Here is an 18968-nt window from a genome sequence, read left to right as displayed (position 1 = left end):
TACATATCTAAGATCCCCAACAATAGACATTTGTTCCACACTTAACAAGCCAATCCCCACAGTCCGAGAACCCTCTCCAAGCACAAGCTCGATAAAAACTCTGATACCATCTGTGACGACCCCACCTCCCCCTAGGGCATACCCCAGGGTTTGACGGACCGCTTGCCCAACTCTCGCCAGGACTCGATCACTCTTAACAAATAAAATAAGATATAACCTCCAGAATAAGTGAAATAACAGTTCCCAAACTTGGAATGTGTACTTACATTCATATCTTTCTCAAACATTCATACAATCCCAAATATAATAAAAGTTGTGAATTCCAGATACATTCAACCCTAACCGAGCATTAGCGCGAGTACAATCGTAAAATTTCAAAAATTAGACTATACTAGCCTGTACCAGTCTCACGCCTCGCTCATACCCCTTGTAAGGAAAACAAATGGCGTGGAATGAGCTAAAAACCTAGTGAGGTTCCCAAACAAGTAATCAGGTATAGAAATCAGGGAAACATTACATTTAACAATTTGTACATCTTGCACAATAATATCCAATCATTCAAGAAATAAACACTTAATCATTGGAAGGATACGTGCTCACTTGGAGCCATTCATTCATTCATTCGTCAATCATTTTCCTTATCCCTCCGACATTAGAAAACATTTGCAAGTGAAAACTCCTCCAATGTTCTTGACATTCATTCATTCATTTCATTTCCCGCCACTAACTAATTCACTGGTCAGTCTCCACCAATTTTCATGGTCATATTCGAGTATACCAAAACAATGTCCCAAGGTCACCAACCGCCCGACCGAGTCCGCTTCTGGCTCGAGTCGGTTGGCAACGAAGGGCAAGGGTCCAATTCAGCCAAAAAGGCTTACATTCATGCACAAGTAGCATTCAATCATTGAAAATTCACTTTGGCTTGGGTCAAGTACGATAAAGTACACACTCGCCAATCGACAATCCATTTAGTAATCCTTAGAAAGCATTTAACATTCAAGCAAACATTCACAAATAGTTACATAGTCACTTATTGTACAGACACACAAGGAACACTCATCAAAGATTTAGTGCTTGTCAAAATCACGTTCAGGTGTAACTCCTTGGTTGGAATCCAAATCTGCGATACAATATCATTTAAAAGTTTGAAATCAACTAGGGTTCGAAACTTAAGAGTTTCACTTTAAACAGATCAAGTAAATTAAACTCGTTTAGATAGAATTCATGTTACGTATCAAACTCTAGAAAATTCATGCTCGCTCTTAAAACTTGAAACTTTGAAACAATTACAATTTGAAATCACCATTTGAGTCGAAGAGACGACGAAAACGTATTTCTATTAGTCGTTACTTTTATTTTTTCAAGGATACAAGTTTCGGCCGAATTCTAGCTTACATACCTCCATGAAAGAGGATTTGAATAACCTAGACACTTCAAGCTCAAATCAACCCCAACTCTTCGCTCAAACTACAAGTGCACACGTCTAGTCCTCGAATGAAAATTTGGGCAACACGCTCTTTGTATTTACCTATTTTTCAGTCATTTATGACTTCATTATTTTTCTCAGATCAGCCCCAAAGTCACACACAAGCAATGTTACCATCATAACCCTTCAATTAGGCTCCAAAATCATCCAATTATAACACAAATCTAATAACACCACCAGAAATCAGTTTTGAAGACAAAAGGCTAAACAGCAGATTTGACATCTTATAGCGTTTTGGTCACAACTGGAGCTACGTTTATCGGATTCAGGTACACTTTATGCTGTTTTGAAGTTACGACAAAGGGTTACAACTTTTATGAAGACAAGTTAATCCAGTTCACATTTGATCTAGGTCGAATTTGCAGATTACAGAACCAGAATTTCAATGTCTGTCTGGTTATCAGCACTAGATTTGAATGGCAATAACTCAAACTACAATGTTCCGATTGAGGCGGTTTTAGATGCGTTGGAAAGCTGAAACATAGAGATAAAATTTTCATGTTTTGACCAAATGCTGATTTAATACGGATCAAAAAGAAAAACGAAGCCAAAAATGTGAAATCTCAAAACTATCCGCAAAACAGTACATTTGGCAGTTAGGGGTATTTTTTTCATTTCACATGATACAGTGCTCTGATTGAGCTAAAATTTTACAGACAGCTATATAACACCATTTCCTACAACTTTCATGTTTTGACCTAAGTCTGATTCGTCCTCTAACATGGACGAATTAAGCAGTCCAGAAGCAGGACAGTTTCAATCTTAAAGCTGGGAATTTGATGAATTCAAAGTTTAAAATTCTCATTCATGTCTTGAACCACTATCCCAACTCCCTATCCAAACTTATAAACATCATATGCTATATAAACAACAAGAAATATAATTGAAAAACTTAAACTCTAGTTCAAAATCCACCACATCCATCAAAACTACTTAAATAACAATCATTAGCCAAAAATATGAGTTTCTATCCAAACTTAAACAAGATTAAGGAAGAGAAAAAGGAAAACAGCCATAATACCCCAAAACTCCCACAATAAGTTGTGATACAAGAACTTTCTTCCTCCCAAAAGTTCCACCAAGCTCACCTCCAAACTTTTCCAAAGATTAATCGGAGTGGATTCAGGTTTCACTTTACTTTCCTCAAGATTCAAGCAAGGTTGTTATGGTGGAAATGGAGTTTTCTCTCCTCTCTTTTCCCTATCCGAACTCACGGCTACAATGAAGAAAAAAGTGCAGGAATTTTGGTCCAAAACAATGTTAAGAAGATACGAAATTTGTTGGTCAAACTTGGTTGGCCAACACTTGTCAAGCCACCATTGGTCCTCTTGTTTTTTTTTTCTTCCTTTTCTTTTGGTCAAAAATGGTGGCTGTTTTATAGGATATTTTAGGGGTGATTAGCTGAAATAAAAGCAAGGTGATTAAGGTAATAAAGTAGTGTTCAAATGATATCTTCAATCGGTAGCAAACGGTACACATCGGTTCAACCCGTTTTTCCTTATTTCGCACGTATTAGGGTTTAAACTTATGATCCACTAACTTATTATTATCACTTCTAATCACACACTTTCTCTTATATAAAACTCACTCTTAACCACCAAATCTAGTACACACACCTCACCAAGTGATCATACGGCCAAAATACGTAAAAAAATTCCTAACTTACCCGAACTATAAAACTAAGGGTAAAACTCTTAAATCTCTTATTCATTACTACTATTGAGGGAGTAAATAAGTAGTAAAGATATTATAAAGGAATAAATGCCAAATAAAAAGGGAATTTTAAGAAAAATATAAGAAATTTTGCAAGTCTTCACAATCACACTAGTCCAACGCTAGTTATGACCCTTTGTTTCTTTTTCTTGCTAGTCCAATTCTAGTGAAAACTTATAGACATGGAATAGTCCAACGCTAGACCCTTAGGGACCATCCACGTGCTAGATCATGTTTGCGTGACAATCACTACATTTCATGCATATTTTCTACTTTTATGATTCTTACCATTTTGCATGATATTTCTCTATATGTATATCCCCTATCCCCATGTGTGAAACATGACATTTAGACTTATACTTCATTTAAGAAAAGTTAGAAATAGGTTAGTGCATTTGCTTGATTAGATTAGGGAATACCCCTCGAATATGAGATATGGACGAACATGGTTCTTAACCTTAACACGCTCGTATTTCCTCTATAAAAGGGAAAATTGAGTCACGAATCTTAGCCCCCATACCCATTATGTTGCATCCCTCTTTTAGGTCACTTATATTTGTATATTATAATTTTTCTATTTTTTTCAAGTCTCATTGTTGCATATTCGTGACCTCTTCAAAGAATCATTTTTGGGCATCGCAATTAATGCGATTTGCACCAACTAAAATTCGAAGAGACATATTGACCCTTCCGATAACCATTAGGTCTAGATTTGCATTCATATAGTAACATCCAAATGTGATAAGTTTTATAGGTTAAATTAAGAAAATTTTTGACTAAATCACTCAACTAGCGTTGGTTAGGTTGAAAGAGTGCCTTGGATTTCATCATTGCCTTCCCTTTCTTCAACCGTGACTCTCGAGCCTTTTTCTCTTAATTTTCAAAAATTTGGAGTAGTTTAAAAATGATTTTTCTCTACTTTTTATTTAAAATTCATTTTAGGTGATTTGGTACACCTTAACTCAATACCAAGTGGCGACTCCTATTTTTTCTTAGAAACCTTTTTTAGACTTATTTTTGGGACAAAATCGTCGCACTTTTTAAGTCCCATTTAGGCCCATTTTCTTTATTTATTCTCTAAAAATAAAAAAACTCATTTTCACTCAAAATTAATCAAAATTCATTTTTATAACACTTTAATTTTATTTTTTCAAAAATGGGGCGCGACAGTGGCATAGTATCTTAAGATATTGTCCTAACTATGTTCTAATTTCTCGTCTATCTCATTTGAGAATATCTAAGTTTAATCTTCCGTGGTTGGATTGGGAGTGAAGGAACTTAACAGTTATATGGTTAGAGTTCCAATTGTACTTAGTTACTTATTTTGATCCATTGATTTGCCTGGCAGGCTATCACTTGAGTTCAAGCGAATCGGTGAGATGGCACATTTGGTTGATATGTATAAGGAAATAGAGATTCTTCGAAATGAAATAGAATTCCAAAAGAGATTTGCTAAGCATTGGGAAGGGCGATGGAAACAAGAATATTCGGAGAAAATTGAGCTACTGCACAAGAGCATAGAACTAAAAAAGAAATACGAAAGGATCCTGGAGGAGGTGCAGAGTAAGTTTAAATTATTGCATTCGTCTAGTCGAATAACATCTCAAGACATTTCTAATGATAAAGATAAAAGGGGTGAAGGAAGTTCTCGCGATATTAAAGGAAAACGTAAAGAGATGTATGAAGATGAATTTGCTATGAAGGATAAAGAGAGGAAAAAAAGAAAAAATGGATACTTTAAGAAGAGATGCGTGGCTGCTAAGTGTGAAATCTGTAACAAAATTCCTACGGGAATATGTTATTTGAAAATTGGTGCATGTCTTAGATGCGGCCAATTTGGACATCAAGTGAGGAACTGTCCAAGACAAATGAATTTCGGGATGGTGAAACTACTGTAATAGTTAAAGTAAGCAATTAGTGATGTTTTGGCTGAAATAGTTGTATTTATTGAACTATCTGTCAAACTTTATGTAGTAAGTTGTATCTTTGTTGGAAATAGTGGACTTCGTACCTAATGTTTTAATGAGTGATATTAAATATTAGTGGTTGGGCAGCATTGGATCTTTATCCATGAATCTCTTACTATAATTTAGTCTTGAAGTTAAGCGAGAATTCTTCGTTTGTTGTTCGAAAGGAAGAAATTTTGGTTTGAGAGGGTGATACGGGTATCGTGGTACAATTGTAAAAATGAAAGGGGCCTTACGTTATCGGTGATTAGTCAACGTACAGTGTATAAGTTTAAGAATTAGCAAGAGTAGTAACCAAGTTTCAAATTTTCTTTTCATCGAGATTGAAGTTCGTGTTACCTTTCACCTTTTGATATCTTCATTGATTTTTCTTAACATGTTGATTTAGCCAATGCATTTGTAAGGTTTTCTCTCTAGATAGATTTTGGTAGTGGCATGAATGAGGAGAAACTCTTGAAAAATAGAAGAAAACACTATAGAATCGAATTTTCTGAGCAAAGAAGAAAATTTCGAGAACGAAATTATGTTAAGGGGGAGAGAGTGTGAGAACCCAGAAAATTAGATTGTATTTTATTTTTATTTTTTTGAATGCATTTCTTTACTTTAAATTATTGCCTTAATTTTCTCAATATTTTTATAAGGAAGTCAAGTTTTAAAATCATTTTCTTGGTATAAGTTAGTTCATGTTAAGTTTGAATTACATTATGGATGTAGGACCCGCTAGTGTGGTAAGCGCGATAAATTTTTGACGACTAGGTGAATTTTTTCATAAAGGGAAATTAGGGGGCGTTTGGTAAGAGGGTATCGGATTCGGGGAATGGAATGAACTCCATAAATGGTGTTTGGTTCACTGGAATGGGAATTGAAATCTTGAAATCTTGTATTTTGGTAGGTTTTGTCCGATTCCCAAGTTTGATTCCAAGAAACAAATCCAATTACATATTATAATTATACAATGATATAATTAATATTTATATATATTATATATTATAATATATACATATATATAATATATTATAATTATAATATTAGTACATTATATAAATATATATTATAATTATTTAGTTAAATATAATTATATTCATATAATATATATTATAAATTTATTAATATTATATACTAAAATATTTATAATATATATGTATATTTATAAATGCATATTATATGTGCATATGATTATAATATACACATGTATATAATATTAATAAATTATATAATTATATAATTATAATTATAATTATATTTGTTATTTTAAATACAATAATATATAATAATTACTATATCTAATATTAATATGCATTATACTTATATAAAATATGAGTACAATTAATATTTATATATTATATAATTATAATTATGTATTTATTTTATAGCGTTTGTATAATTATAATTAATTATATATATCATATTTAATTTAATTAGTTACAAACTTATAATAATGATGTTATTGTATTATATAATTATATATTATAATTATTTAGTTAAATATAATTATACTTATATAATATATATTATAAATTTATTAATATTATATAATATTATATTTATAATAGATATGTATATTTATAAATTTATATTATATGTGCATATAATTATAATATATACATGTATGTAATATTAATAAGTTATATAATTATAATAATAATTATTTTAAATATAATAATATATAATAATAACTATATTTAATATGTAATATATATTATATTTATATAAAATATTATTATAATTAATATTTGTATATATTATATAATTATATAATTATATATTTATATTATAACATTTGTATATTTATATTTAATTATATATAATATTTAATTTAATTAGTTACAAACTTATAATAATAATATTATTATTTATATGTATTATATAATGTATATTAATTTATGTAATATAATTAATATTATCCATTATACTAATAATTATACATGTTTACTAATAGAAATTATTAATTAGTTAGACTAAATTTACTAATACATTTATACTAATATATTTAATTAGTGAAGATTTCTTATATCCCATTTACAAAGAGCTAATAACTATCATTTACGATGGAGTTTATAATATATTTATTATATTTCATTCCGAAAGAGTCGACGAACCAAACATCAACTGTAGTAATGATTGTAAGGCCCGAAGACAACCAATGAGACAATTAACAAGAAAGCAAGGCTGTTTGGGAGTAGAAGAGATAATCAATTTAAAGAGCACAAACGTAACAGTAAGTAAATAAAAAGGAAGGAATTGCAAACCAATTAACCACACAACTCCTCTTGAACTTGTAGATTAATTCAAACAAGCTACTTCAAATTGATGAATTACAATCACTCTTGTGTACAAAGGAAGGTTCACCTCCTCCTTGCCCCGAAATCCACTCGGTCAAGCCAGGACGTTTTACTATCCCTCAGGACAACCCTCACAGAGCTACACTCATGAAAGATTCACTCACAAATGAAAAGTTTACAAGAACCTCACACCACTAAGACTACAAATCTTCTTTGAAGAGTATTTTCTCACTAAAATCTCTCTAGATCTTTTGTATCTTCAGTGTGCCAAAGTTATTTGAAATATCTGACTAACCACTATTTATATAGAGCCAAGAAAGTGCCTCATAAATGCTTCCAACGGATAGAAAGTAGCTGAACAGTCAACTATTCGTTGGCAGTGTCGGACGTCCGATAGCCCTGTTTTATGCGTCCGACAGCAGGCAGAGAGTTTAAGAGATTTTCTTCAATTCTTTCGGACGTCCGGTAGGTTGGTTTTCTGCGTCCGAAGGTATTATGTAAAACTGAGAATTTTTTTTCAATTCCTTAGGACGTCCGGTAGGCTGGTTTTCTGCGTCCGAAGATACTCAATGGTTGTCGGACGTCCGATGCAGTCTTTTTGAGCGTCCGACAGCTTTCAGCAACCTTTGTCTTCTTTCAATAGCACTTGTTCATGGAATCATATAACTTCATAACTGAAAATATTTCTTGGAGAGATATTAGTATCATCCATTTGTTTTGTAAACATCAAAAGATAGAGATCAAGATCAATATTCTCCACCTTTTTGATGATGACAAAACAATGGATGGAAAGAAACAAAAATAAGTATAAGCTCCCCCTCAATCATCGCAACCAAAACTTTTAAGAGCCAAACTCATAATCTCAGAGTAACTCCCCCTTACACATTGCATCCATCTCTCCCCCTTTTTGTCATCATAAGATGTGAGTAATAACCAGCAACCATAATCCAACAACAATAACAGAGAATCCAATATTCCAAACAAAAACAGAGAAATGATACCAGAATTCAGCAATACCAACATACCAACATATCACAGAGAGATTAGCAAATCATCGTTAGATCAGAATAGTTCTTTTCTCTCCCTTTTTGACATCATACAGATTCAGTAGTATTCAAAAATATCAGCGAAAACTCAGATCAAAGTATCAGAATTATCAAAAGAAAAAAAAATATTGTGAACAAGAATCACTGCAATGATTAACAAAATCTCCTACTTGTTAAAGTTAGCATCATGTCTAACTATCCACATGCATTTCATGCCTTTTTTTATATTCTTTCTCACATAGCAATCACTTTTCATGTGACCTTTTTGACAACAGAAATTACACATAATCAAGGAGTGATTCACATGAACGGGTTTAATAAATCTGACTTGCCTTTTCCTGTGGATAGCAAATTCATTGGAATTAGAATTCAACCTATTCTTTTGAAAACAGACTTGTTTCTTGTGTTTAAGCAATTCATTTAGACTATCCATTCTTTTTTTCAAATCACCTTGTTCCTTTTTGAACAACTCACAAAGCTTTATTTTTCTATCAAACTCAAAGTGTAAAGCAGTCTCACTCTTTTTGAAGTAATCATTTTCAGCTTTCAACTTTTTATTTTGTTGAAAAAGATTTGCATTATCTCGAAGCAAAAAACTAATTTTCTGTTTTAACTCCTTGTTTCTAACATAAGATTCTTTCAAACTATCATGCAATTTTATAATGAAAGATTCAAGATTATCATCAGTTTCATCATCACTTTCAAATTGAGAGTTACAAGATGTTACCTCATCATCTCCAATGGCCATAAAAGCCAATTGAGCAGATTCTTCATCCTCTTCAATTTCACCATCGGAGTTGCACTCATTCCATATGAATTGAAATTTGTTGAATCTTGGTTTTCTTCCTTCTTTCTTCTTCATCACTGGACATTCACTTGCATAGTGTCCAGGTTGGCCGCATTCAAAGCACTTATCAGTTTGCTTTTTGTTAAACTCTAGCTTCCCTTTGTTTCTCAGGTTGTTGAACTGATTTGGGAGTGAATTGCTAGGTCCACCTTTTCTGAATCTCCTCTTGTTGAGTATTCGTTTAAAATTTCTTGTGATGAGTGCGATATCATTGTCATCACCTTCTGCATCTTCTTCATCTAGGGAGGTAGAATCATCTTCATCTTGAGATGCCTTTAGAGCAATGCTCTTTCTTACTTTCGCATCCTCATCCTTATCCTCTTGCATTTTGGACTTAAGTTTCAGCTCATAAGAGGTTAGAGAATTAATAAGAGATTCAATAGGTATAGTATTCAAATATTTAGCCTCCTCAATAGCAGTCACTTTATTTTCCCAATCATTGGACAAGGCATTCAGGATTTTTCTATTTTTCTCACCAAGAGAATATTCTTTTTCTAGCACCTCTAAATCCTTAATGAGGTCATTGAATCTACAATACATCTCATCATTGTTTTTATGAGGTTGCATCTTGAAAGATTCATACTTTATAACTAAAATGGACTTCTTTTGTTCTCTAACATTCTCACTACCTTCATGAATTTCTCTCAGTTTATCCCAAATTTCCTTGGCTGACTTGCAGCCTTTGACTCTAATAGATTCATTTGAATCTAAAGCACAATATAACACATTCATGGCTTTTGCATTTAATGTGAGATGAGCTCTATCCGCAGCAGTCAGTTCATTTCTTATTTTTGGTCTAGATCTCTGAGTATTTTCATCTATAAGAGAGACATCATATGGACCTTCACTAATAATAAACCACAATTCAATATCAATAGATTGCAAAAAAATAATCATTCTTTCTTTCCAACTCACATAATTTGACCCATTAAACATAGGTGGTCTAATGACAGAATGTCCTTCAACGAACATAGCATTGTTGGTTGTCATCTTTACTCCAAAGCCGATTGAGCTTAATCTCTAGGAGACCAAGCTCTGATACCAATTGTAAGGCCCGAAGACAACCAATGAGACAATTAACAAGAAATCAAGGCTGCTTGGGAGTAGAAGAGATAATCAATTTAAAGAGCACAAACGTAACAGTAAGTAAATAAAAAGGAAGGAATTGCAAACCAATTAACCACACAGCTCCTCTTGAACTTGTAGATTAATTCAAACAAGCTACTTCAAGTTGATGAATTACAATCACTCTTGTGTACAAAGGAAGGTTCACCTCCTCCTTGCCCCGAAATCCACTCGGTCAAGTCAGGGCGTTTTACTATCCCTCAGGACAACTCTCACAGAGCTACACTCATGAAAGATTCACTCACAAATGAAAAGCTTACAAGAACCTCACACCACTAAGACTACAAATCTTCTTTGAAGAGTATTTTCTCACTAAAATCTCTCTAGATCTTTTGTATCTTCAGTGTGCCAAAGTTATTTGAAATATCTGACCAACCACTATTTATATAGAGCCAAGAAAGTGCCTCATAAATGCTTCCAACGGATAGAAAGTAGCTGAACAGTCAACTATCCGTTGGCAGTGTCGGACGTCCGATAGCCCTGTTTTATGCGTCTGACAGCAGGCAGAGAGTTTAAGAGATTTTCTTCAATTCTTTCGGACGTCCGGTAGGCTGGTTTTCTGCGTCCGAAGGTATGATGTAAAACTGGGAATTTTTCTTCAATTCCTTAGGACGTCCGGTAGGCTGGTTTTCTGCGTCCGAAGATACTCAATGGTTGTCGGACGTCCGATGCAGTCTTTTTGAGCGTCCGACAGCTTTCAGCAACCTTTGTCTTCTTTCAATAGCACTTGTTCATGGAATCATATAACTTCATAACTGAAAATATTTCTTGGAGAGATATTAGTATCATCCATTTGTTTTGTAAATATCAAAAGATAGGGATCAAGATCAACAATGATACACATTCCAGGTACTTGAACCAAACAAATGTATTAGAATGAATGATCTCATTCCAAACCCAAGATATCCGATTCCGAATCCGAATCCAATACCGATGTGTGAACCAAACGCCACCTAGTTTATAAGGTGCTAAGAGATAATTAGAAGTTAATTAGATAGATTAGCTTTGGAAGACAAAGAGATGAGCATAAACTTTAGAGATGCCAAGTGTCGCGAAATCGTTGGAAGTTGGACTTTGACTAAGACTATCTTACCTCTTTACTTAACCAAATTTGACCCAAAATTCCTTCATTTTTCACCTTGCTTGGCCGAACCTTGGAGAGGGAAAAACAAGAGAGAAGTGTCGCGCCCCATTTTTGATAGAAAAATAATGAGTTTTATAAAAATGAATTCTTGATTGATTTTTTATTTGAGCAATGAATTTTTAATAAATAAAATAAAGAAATGAATTTTGGATTAATTTTGACTTGAAAAATGAGTTTTGATTAATTTTTTGATTGAAAAATGAGTTTTTTATTTTTAGAAAATAAATAAAGAAAATGGGCCTAGAATGGGACTAGAAAGTGCGACAATTTTGACCCAAAATAATAGTTTAAAAAGGATTTTTAATGAAAAATAGGAGTCGCCACTTGGTATTGAGTTAAGGTGTACCAAATCACTTAAAATGAATTTTTTAAAGAAAAAATAGAGAAAACCCTTTTTAAACGACTCCAAATCTACGAAAATCAAGAGAAAAGGGGTCGGGAGTCACATTTGAAGAAAGGGAAGGCAAGAATAAAATCCAAAGCACCCTTTCAATCTAGTCAAGCCTAGTTGCATGATTTAGTCAAAAATTTTCTTATTTTAGCCTAAGAATTTATCACATTTGGGTGCCACTATATGGATGCAAAACCTAAACCTAGGAGGACGTCGGGAGATCGATATGTCTCTTCGAATTTTAATTGGTGCCAATCGCATTTATTGCGACGCCCAAAAGTAATGATTTGAAGAGGTCACGAATATGTAACAATGAGACTCGAAGAAAGAAAGAAAATAATAATAAGATACAATTATACATGACCTACAGGAATGTATCATAATGGGTGCGGGGAGCTAGTACTCGTGATTTCAATTTTCCCTTTAATAGAGGGAATACGAGCACGCTAAGGTTAGAAAGCCATACTTGTCCATATCCCATATTCGAGAGGTATTTCTTTTATCTAATCAAACAAATGATCTAACCTAGTTCTAATTTTCTTAAATGGAATGCAAGTCTACATGTCATGTTTCACACATAGGGGTAAGGAATATACATATGGGGAAAATATGGAATAAGGGATATACATATAAGAGAAATGTCATGCAAAATGATAAAAAAAACCCTAAAAGATCGAAAATATGCATGTAAATGTAATAATTGTCACACATACATAATCTAATGCGTGGATGGTCTAAGGGTCTAGCATTGGGCTAGTGAGAAATCGGAGTGTGGAATCGGAAAAAAGGGCCACAACTAGCGTTAGACTAGTGTGGTGACGTCATGCATTATTATGATCAAATAAATCATATAAAACATAATAAAGCAAATAAACACATAATATCACGTAAAACACATAGTACATAAACATGATATCTAGATGTAAGGTCCTAAGAAAGCGAGTAACACGTAAACACACAAACATGCAAAACACACAAAGCAAATAAACCTAATAAAGACCTAACCATTACATTTGGGGGCCCTAACTACAATCTAAAGGGGGAAATAATAAAATAAATAGCAAAATACCTAACTATTACATCTTGGCATTTAAATGCCTCTCAAATAACCAAAATTAAAATAAAATAAATATACAAAAATTAAAATAAATAAAGTGAATAAATAAATAAATAAATAAATAACATTCAAACAAGCATGCAATTTCACACATAAAATCACATAGTAGCACATGGGATCAAGTAAAACCAAAATAAAGGAGTAGAGTGTACCTCTCTTGAATTATGACCTAAAGAAATGAAAATTTTCTTATTTACCCTCCAAAATAAAGAAAATGGTCAAGGCATCACTTTAATTAACATATAATCACAAGAAATGGAAATAAACACGAAATTGAATCAATCCAAGCATTCAAATAAAAGTAAACAACCCATATTCAACAAATTAAAACAAACAAGGATCCAATTGAAAGAATTAAAGAAGTTTGAGGGATCAAATCATTATTATTACAAATATTAAGGGGCGAAATTAAACTAAAATAAAGTTAAGGGTTTAAGATGAAGCCTATCAAAACTAAATGCTAAAATTCACAAAATAAATCAAAATCCTCTCATCAAACCCCAAAACAAAAATATTATCCAAGTATTTAATTGTTTTACTAAATAAAAGCTATAACTTTAGCAAAAGTTATTAAACCTTCAAATTTCATCCTAAAATTCACTAAAAATCTATCCAAAAATCACATTAAATCATATCAAAGAAAATTAATATTTGAAAGGGACAAAATTGATTAAATTTTCTGATTATCTGGGCCGTAGCAGCATTATTTAGAAAACTAGGCGTCAAAGTGCAATTTTTTAAAAGTTTGCATGCAAAGCTTTGGGCAGCTTTCTTCTGCAACATTCCTTCGCAACTTTCTTTTCTTTTAGCTCATTAACTACCCAAAAGCAACAGGAGACTGAAACGATCATGCAATTCAGGACTTTGTCTCCATAATTCAACATCAAATATTCACCAACAAAACATGAAATATATGGCAAGAAAATTATCTAAAAACCCAGCATAGCAAAGGAGGGGAATGGCTCATGAACCCAGCAACAAAAATTCAACATTTCACGCATGATGGGCTCCAATTTTTATAAAAAAATGTGTTAAATCGACATAGATAGGGATCAGGATTACTTGAGAATGAATCTTGAACGATGCTGAAGCAACAAGAAAGAGCGGGCGATGATTCATGTAAATCAGAGCTATAAGAGTCTCTTGGAACATATGCAACTGAGAGAACCTTGCCTTCTGCATCAGACCCAATTGACGACGTTTTCCTCTGGTGGAATTGAACTTCTGAACAGTTCTTACGAAAGCAAAAACAAAGGTAATCCCCAAATAAGCCAAGGGAACAGCCAAAACCCATGGCAAGGAGCTCTGCCCAACTCTAAGCCCGGGCAGGGCTTGGGTAACAGAGCTGTGAACTTGACCAAGTCCAATGCCTTCTCCTGTATCCAGGGCAACTCCTCCTCCACTTCCTCCTCCTCTTCTGCTTTGACTTTCTTCTGCTGCTGCTACTCTTTTCTAGCACTACTACTAGAACCCATTGCCATAGCAGAAACAAGACAGGCCCCGCAGCTGCAACCGGACGAAGTAGTAGTAGATGAGAAGGAATTGGGAAACGACAAAGACAGGGAAAAGGGGTACCATCTGGCTTTGAGAAGAGGGGTTTGGACAAAATTGAGGGTTTTGTGAGGATGATAATACTGGGAGCAGTAGAAGTAGAAGAGTGGCAACGAGGAGCTGAAGAGAGAGCCATCACCATCACTTCCAACTTTTTAATAAACTCAACAGAGTGAAACCCTCATTTTGCTATTTTTCCTTTTCCCAGTTTCTTTCTCTTTTCTCTCTCGCTCAGTTTTTCTTCCCCGAAGCTCCTCCCAATTTTTCCAGGTCCCCCCTCTTTTTCCGTAGATTTCTCTCCTCCGTTCGCCGCCCTTTTCTTCTTTCCTTGCTTTGTTTTCCTCTTTTCCTTTTCTCCCTACTGCCCGAAGCCTTTCTTTTTTTCTTCCCCCTTGGTTCCAGATCTTTCTCCTACCCCCCAAGCTCTCTTTTCCTCAGTTTTTTCCTTCCTTCTCCATTTTTTTGCTTCCTCCAAAACCCCTTCTCCCTTTTTGTTGAAAACCCTCTCCCTTTGTAGCTTTTTTCCTTGCTTCCCATTTTCTTCCTTCTTTTCCGCCAGCTTCTCCTTTTTCTCTTTTCTTTTTGTTTTGTTTTTTCCATTTTTCCTAAGCTTCCAAGTGTCCTAGCCACCTACCCCCCTTTTACATGTGGAATCAACAAAATGGGGACACTTGTCCTATTTACATGCACTATCACTTGTTCAATACTCCCCTAATATACTTGTCTAATGCTCCTTTAACACACTTGTCCAACATGCAAGCCCCCCACCTATATTCTTATTTTTATTTATTTATTATATTTTTATTTTTCAAAAATCAATTTAGTTAAACAAAGAAAAAAACTAATTCCTAATTGAAATTGCATTGCAAAATTTTCATTTATTTTAAAGAAATCGAATCTAAGATGATTAAAACATATTTTTGTGAAAATTTTCCTTTTCAGAATTTTAATGCAAAAATATCTTAAAACTAAAAATGAAGAACCTAATTTATGAAAATAAGCAGAAATAAACACTAACTATCATATAATCAATTAAAATAAAACAAAAATAAAATAAAACAAGAATAAAATAAAGCTAAAATTGAACTAAATAACAAATAAAGCTAAAATTGAATTAAATAAAAAATAAAGCTAAAATTAAATTAAATAAATGAAATTTTGGTGTCTACAAGAAGCCTCAACTTCAACCTCACTTTCTTGCTTAAATCTTGAGTTTCAATCGATAATTTTGCAAACTACCCCATAAAAGTTGATCACTAAGGAAGTTTAAGGGTTTTGGTGGAGTGATTTGGGAAGAGAAAGGTCTTAGTAGCCTCTTTGCATAGGGTTTAAGGTATTGATGTCAAGAAACTCCCTCTACTTCAAATATTTGCAAACTAGTGGTTTAAGGTTACAATTTTGGAAGCTTTATGAGAAATTTCATGGATTGAAGTAGTGATTTGGAAATTTTCAGTTTTTATGGTGAAATTTCTGCTTATATATGATGCTTAAGGGTTGGCCATGGTTTGATAGTTTTGCTATATGAAAAATCTAGTTTTATATGCTAGTGACTTGCCTAAGGAAATTTCAGCTTAGGGTTTCCAAATTCAGTTTGCTTGTGGTTGGTTTTTTAGTATAAATTTGCTATAATTGGAGGGTGTTGTGGCCTTAATTATGTGTATTTGATAGCTTATGACTTGTGGTTGCGATTGCGTCTGAATTGAGATGAAATTTGGTGTTGAGTTTGGATGGAAAAGTAAAGAAAACAAGGGGAGGTGCTGCTAAAAATTTGTCCGCATGGAATCTTGAGAAGTCTTGGGAAATCTATTATATCTTGGTGTAGAAAAGTCAGAATTGAGTTCCGTTTATTGCATTTGAAACTAGATTCATGATACTTTCAACTATGAATATTTCATAATTTTTCTCAATTTTTATGAATATCTATGATTTTTCAAACTTGACTGAATTTGCATACCTATTTTGTCTTTTGACTGGATGAAACAGCAAAGTGAGGCTAGAATTTGACTAACTTGTGGACAGAGTTTTAAAATGGTGTCTTCTAGGAAATTGTAACCCTTTGATTCTATTTTTCGACGGTATAAAGTTTATAAATTTTGGACTTAAGAAACTTGAGATATGATTTTTCAAATAGTATCGTGCCAAATCGGAAAAATTCTATTTTCCTAAAACTGTTCCTACTTTCATTTCCAACTTTAGGATTGGAGTTGGTAAACTATATTGAGTTTGGTTTATGAGCGGAATTGAGGTTTAAATGAAAGAAAATGAAGTTTTGGAAACCTTGATTTTTTCATGTATTTTGGTTTTGTATTGCTAGTCTTTTAATATAATATATGACCACAGGACTCGAGAGAGTTTAAAAGGACGAACCAGGATTAAAGTGAAGGGTTGCAATTGATTGGTGAGTGTTCCAACTGTGTATTACATGCTCATTGTTGCTAGAAGTTGCTAGATACTTGATTTATCATCTCATAGGCAAGTGTGTACTTTATCACATTTGATCTAACTCGATTAAACTTTGATATTCTGTTCAAGCATGTACGACCATTTAATTATAACCGAAATCTGCCCAGAATCCGGCCACTTTCTAGACGGATTTCCAATCGGATTTGAGGCAGTGAGGATCAAAAATTTTTTTAAGCCTTCCCTGTCAATTTGGCCTTGAATCCGGCCAATATTTGGCCGGATATGTGGCCGGATTTGGTGAGAAAATTTCTGATTTCTGCAGTTTTCCTTCAGTCTTCTTGTTTGATCAGGTTTTCATAACTACCCGGTTTTCAACTGTTTGGACTTAAAATACTTGAAATGTTTGAAACATGATATGCTGAACTTATTTGTGACTTGAATCTGTTTAGGCAAGTGTGCTCTTATGTACATTCAATTGACCTGATTTGACTAAACACTTGATATCTCATTCATGCATGAACAAGTGACTTGATTTGTATGTGACCTGTATATTGACTTGAAATACTTGGAATGCTGGAGAATGTGAATTACTGGATATTACTTGTGACTTGATTGTGGCGAGGCGAATGTGTTCTTATTCGCGCTCGACCTCCATGAACTTGAATTAATCGATCCTGCGTGTGGACTTGCATGTTTATGTGCATGATTGTAGTCCGACTACATTTCTCTTGTGGCAGTTGAACTGTAGACCGGCTGCATTTCTCTTGTGGCGGTTGAATAGTAGATCGGCTACATCCTTCTTGTAGCGGTTGAATTGTAGACCAGCTACATTTCTCTTGTAGTGGTTGAACTGGACCTTGGACCTTATCTGAGACGTTGGGTAAGTGGAATCTAGGGTTACTCATGTGTATCCCTGAATGTAAGTCGGTAACGGCTGAACTGAACCCTCGATGGACCCCTTGCTTTAAACCAGCCTCAGAGCGGTCGGGTAAATTAGGGAATCTTGGGTAAATGACAAGTCCCTAATCTGTTTACTCCTGACTAGAAGTCATCATTGGAATACTGATATTACTGAATACGGAGCGTTAAGTATCAACTAACGTCTCCAATCAATACTGCATGAGCATTGGATAACAGTCAACGACTCCATTCCCGATTATTGAATACTTGGGGCTATAAGTCATATCCTGAATTACTGTATATCTGGGACTATAAGTCCAACCCAGGGTTAGTTGGTTAAAAATCGAGTCAGCAAGGGCTTGGTCGAGGAGATCAACGAACCTTGAGTACTTCTTTGACGTTCGAGTCTGGTAAGGGGTATGTTTGGTGGACGGAAATTGGTGTAAAGTGGAGATCTACGGACATTATACTTTCGTGGTTGACGGACAGTCAATGGACCTTGATCAACCTACTGTGGAACTTGCTCTTGAGAGTAACCTATATCCTTTGCCATGAGTGTGTTCTTTACTATACTCTTTTGCATGATCTATCTGGCAACTTGTTTAACTATATACTGTGTCATGATCTATTTGAGTTTGACTTGTTTCTTGATGTTTGGGTATGCTATCTTGTCTCTTATTTTACCTGCTTGGTTACGTGGAACTTCACTGGACTTTTAACTCATTCCATACCATTTGTTTTCCTTACAGGGATGAGAACATGAGAGGTTGAATTGAGGAAGGCCTCGCTTTCTTCTAAGTTTGTTAGTTGCTCAAGCGAGTACTTCATAGATGTCTAGCCAGCTTGTTTGGCTATATTATAGATAGTGTGGACATTGGAGGTCCATGAGAGTATCTATATTGAAGGTTGTAATTAATATCGTTGTTATTATTGAGGTTTTATTTGTAAATTTTCATGATACATGACTGAGTTCTGGAGTGAGTTGGGCAGGCG

The sequence above is a fragment of the Coffea arabica genome, chromosome 4e (assembly GCF_036785885.1).
Source record: "Coffea arabica cultivar ET-39 chromosome 4e, Coffea Arabica ET-39 HiFi, whole genome shotgun sequence".
NCBI lineage: Eukaryota > Viridiplantae > Streptophyta > Magnoliopsida > Gentianales > Rubiaceae > Coffea > Coffea arabica.
The sequence above is the reverse complement of the archived record's forward strand: the minus strand, read 5'-3'. Positions refer to the sequence as shown.